Below are 4,767 nucleotides of genomic sequence, written 5' to 3'. Positions count from 1 at the left end.
AGGATGTAATGCTGAGGGTCTATAAAGCAGTGGCAAAGGCTCCTGAGTAGTTTTGGGCCCCTTATCGAAGAAAGGATGTGCTGATGTTGGAGAGGGTTCAGAGAAGGCTCACCAGAATGATTCTGCAATTAAAAGGGTTACTGTATGAGGAGTTTTTGATGGTATTGGGCCTGTACACGTTGGAGTACATCAGAATGAGGAAGGTCTCTGTGAAACCTATCAACTTATCAATTTTAAGTTGAAACGCCTAGATGGAGTGAATGTTTCACAGCGGGGTGGTCTAGGACCAGGAGACACAGCCTTAGAATTATAAGGCATCCATTTAGAATGGAGATGAGGAGGAATTTCTTTAGCCGAGGGGTGGTGAATCCATGGAATTTGTTGCCACACGGGCTGTGTAGGCCAGGTCACTGGCTACATTTAAAGCAGAGGTGGATAGTTTCTTGATTAATCAGGGCATGAAAGGTTATGGGGAGACGGGAGGAGAATGGGATTGAGAGGGAAAATAGATCAACCATGATGAAATGAAGGAGCAGACTCAATGGGCCAAATTGCTTATTCTGCTCCTTCCTCTTATGGTCTTATAGTCCTATAAAATGGAGACATGTGGGCATGTCATATGTTGATCTTTAACCAATCCCCTGAGATGGTGATAGGGAAGCCAAGAAAGGGAAGGGAAGAGTCGGAGTTGGACCACGTGAAAATAAGTGCTGGGTGAAAACTGGCAGCAGAGTGCTGAACACTCAGAGCTGTGGATTAGAACAGGAAGCAGCAGCTATTCGGTCATCAGTATGTCTGGAAAAGAATTAAAGGAGAGAGTCTGGTTTGGACTGAAACAATTTTTGCATTTTTCTCTGTAGCTTAAAGCTGGAGAAACTGAATGGAATTAGAGGAATATTATTCAGTGGAAGTACAAGTTCAGCTTGGCATAGGATGGTGGTGATGGACACATGCTCTTCAAGGAAAAAAAAAAGCAAAAATGCTGACTCAATGTTGTCAGCCTGGAAAATTAAATCTGTTTCTCTTCATCGATCCTGCTTAACCTGCTGAGCAATTTCTGTAAATACAAGGAGACTGTTCCAATTAGCTAATATTTCCCAGGGCCAAGGATATCAATTTAACATGGAGGGCAAAAGATATAAAGAAAATAATTTTCTTCAGAGAACGAGAATGACCAGGAACACTCATTCTGCAAGAATGCTGGAAACAAGGAGGGCTTTCAGAGCAAATTTTATTCTTACTTGAGTGAAAATAACTGTCTAACTTGTGGGAGAAGTAGAGGAGAATGGGACTGATTGGATAGCTCTAATCTCAAAGCCTCTCCTTTCGTAAGAATGCCCTTATTCTGTGCTTTATCTACAAAATGCTGGAAGCACTTAACAGCTCAAGCAAAGGTAGTGCTGGTCAACCCTCTGCTCAAGAAAGATACAAAGTTCTCTCCAGAACTTCCTGTTTTTATTTCGGCAGGTACTTTGCATTATAGGTAACAACATTGAGTATTGGTAACAACATCTCCTCCTTGATGTTCACCAGCATGTGTGTAGAATAAGGCTGCATACATAGGCCCCTGCCCCACCTTCTATACCAGCCTTTCTCAAACCTTTTGCTCTGGAGAACCCTTGATCTAATTTTCAGGTCTCAGGGAACCCCTGCATATATAAAAAAATATATATCTACAACTCATGGTATGCTAGCGTAATCAGAAAGTTGTAGATATAATAATCCAAAAATAATTATCAATGCTCTTTTGAGTAGAGAATAAATTTTTAGCCAATCTTTCTTGAAAAAAAAACAGGTAATTAAGCTTAGCTTACATATCTTGAAATTAATATCTTTCTTTTCCTTTCATAAATTTTAAAAACTCATAAGACAAACATAATAAATTTCTGTTAAATAACTGGCTAAAGCCAAAATGGGAATTTAATTTTTCTAAAGGTGGGCTTGGTAGATTTAATTTAAATGAAGGTTGTAATTTATTTTTAATTAATGCAATTTACAACATGAAAATTTATTGACAATGTTGAATAGTAAAGTTACTAAAACCACAAGCTAAAGCAAAATGAATAAAAATATAGCCTAAGACACAATTTTATACACGACTTTTAAAAAAAACATTTTCTTAATAAGTGCTATGAACAGACTCAAATACAAGCCTAGCATGTGAAACATGTGCTTGTTTTATGCTGCACAAATACTCAAATCTGGGTCAAACTTGAGATATGCATGCATGGATTTCACCTTCAAGTGAAATGAGATGACTTCCATACTTGCTCTTGATGCTTGTTAAACAAGAGCAAGCTTGCATGTAAGAAGTTGAAAATTGCAGCAAAATGTTCATTGCTTTCCTATGAAGGGCATACAATAAAGCCAAAGCTAGGGGCAAGATAGAGGATTAGGAAACTTTAAAAAACTTGCAGAAGGAAACTAAGAAGGTCATTAGGAAGGAGAAGATGGCTTATGAAATGAAGCTGCTGACAAATATCAATACCAATAGAAAATGATGCTGGAGGTATTGTAATGAGAGACGCAGAGATGGCAGAGGAACTGAAAGCGTATTTTGCATCAGTCTTTACAGTGGAAAACATCTGCAGTATACCAGACATTCAAGAGTGTCAGGAAAGTGAAGTATGTGCAGTGAAAATTATGACTGAGAAATTGCTCAGGAAGCTTAATGGTCTGAGGGTGAATAAATCTCCTGGACCTGATGGAATGCACCCTCCGGTTCTGAAGGAAGTAGCTGGAGAGATTGTGGAGACATTAACGATAATTTTTCAAGAATTGACAGATTCTGGCATTGTGCCGGATGACTGGAAAATTACAAATGTTACTCCACTGTTTAAGGATGGGAGGCAGCAGAAAGGAAACTATAGACCTGTTAGCCTGGTGGTTGGGAAGTTGTTGGAATCGATTGTTGGAGATGAGATTACAGAGTACATGGAGGCACATGACAAGACAGGCCAAAGCCAGCATGGGGTTTCCTGAAAAGAAAATCCTGCCTGACTAACCTACTGCAATTATTTGAGAAAACTACAAGCAGAGTAGACCAAGGAGATGCAGTAGATGTGGTGTACTTGGATTTTCAGAAGGCCTTTGATAAGGTGAAGCACATGAGGCGGCTTAGCAAGATAAGAGCCCATGGGAGTTACAGGGGAGTTACTAGCATGGGTGGAGCATTGGCTGATTGGCAGAAAACAGAAAGTTGGATTAAAAGGATCATATTCTTACTGGCTGCCAATTACCAGTGGAGTTCCACAGGGGTCGGTGTTAAGACCACTGTTTTTTACAATGTATGTCAATGATTTGAACTATGGGATTCATGGATTTGTGGCTAAATTTGCCGATGATACAAATGTAACGCTCAGCCCCCCTGGGACCCCTTGGATTTCTCTGTTCTCAAACCAGCTACTACCTCCTGAACCACTGAGGACCGTCCCCAGTGGTCCAAGCCCCTTTTTCGGCCCAAAGCACTCTCCTCCTCCCGCACCTCTCTAATCAGCTGCCCGAATGGTGGAGAGGGATTCCTCTTATATGACTGCAGGACACTCCAAGCCACCTTGTCCTCCTCCAGGGAACCATTAAATATCTGACTCATCCTCAACCTTGCCACTTCGTCCGCCTTCACTACCCCTCGGCACCGCAACCCAGTAAGCATTATCCCCAGCCGAAAAATGTATTCTGAGAGCTTTTCCCCCTTCCCTGCCCCATGCGCTGAAACTCCGCTAAAAGTTGTCAGGGATCTCCTGACAGTCCAAACGCTCCCTCCAAAATGTCCAAACACTCCAACAGGGAAGCCAAGGGTTGTTCTGCCCTCAGCTCGTGGACTACACTTGCTGCCCCGCCCCTCAAACTTTCCACCAATCGCTGTCTCTTTTCCTCATCTGAAGTTGACCACGCCTCTAACAACTGAGACGTATTCTCAATCCATACCTCATATTCGTCCTCCCCTTCCGGGGTGGGCGTGGCTCCTGAGAAAATTCTCAGCTTCGGGCGGGGCCCCTTGACCCTTCTCACCAGGGAGGTAATGGCAGCTGCTAACTTGGAGGTCTCACCCCTGGCTGGGGGATGGGGCCTGGCCAAGCCTTCCCACTCTAACCCTCCACCACTGGCTACCGGCACCTCCCCTGGGGTCTCATCTAGCTTCTCCTCCGGTGTCTCCTCACTTTCTTCCTCCGAAGGACGGGGGTGCAGAGACCCCATAGCCCCGCCTCCCCCTGGATGCTGACTGTCGGTGGCAGTTCCAACATCATGACATCAGCACTCGTACGAACCAACATCCAGCTAGATTCCACTTCTTTCCCACACCTTCTAGCTACCAGTCCTACCTGCCCGATACCTTTAATCAAACTCAACCCTCACACTAGTACATCTCCCAAAGTGTTGAAATCCACCCCACTTAGCACGCATGCATGATTCAGCGGTATGTCCTCTAATTCACACCAGTTTACAGTCTTATCTTGATTCATCTTCGCGCTACTTAACGTGGCGACTATTACAGCTTTACCGAAAATCCAAAACCCGGACGGTAGCCCCTACAATGTAATGCTCAGCTGTATTGGCTCGTATATGTCTAGGGGAAGTCCCGCCCGGCGCCCACCTGGACGCCTCCCGCTGGGTCGGTTGCTGTACCACTGCCACCAGATCAATCCCACACATCAATCATCAGCCAGCACACACAGTACGTTTTACCAAGTACACTTTATAGGTATTACTAAGTCTATGAAATTAATGTAAGTTGGATACAGAAAAAGAAGGAATGGAAAGAGGTGC

General features: G+C 43.5%; 1 pseudogene; it reads right to left on the bottom strand.

Annotated features, from left to right (window-relative positions):
- Window positions 1-3,358: 3,358 nt before the first annotated feature.
- On the bottom strand, window positions 3,359-4,463 carry LOC140200951 (modulator of apoptosis 1-like; annotated as a pseudogene).
- Between the last annotated feature and the right edge of the window lie 304 nt (window positions 4,464-4,767).

Source organism: Mobula birostris, chromosome 7 (genome assembly GCF_030028105.1).
Source record: "Mobula birostris isolate sMobBir1 chromosome 7, sMobBir1.hap1, whole genome shotgun sequence".
NCBI lineage: Eukaryota > Metazoa > Chordata > Chondrichthyes > Myliobatiformes > Myliobatidae > Mobula > Mobula birostris.
Note: the sequence above shows the minus strand (reverse complement) of the source record. Positions and strands in the feature narration are given on the sequence as shown.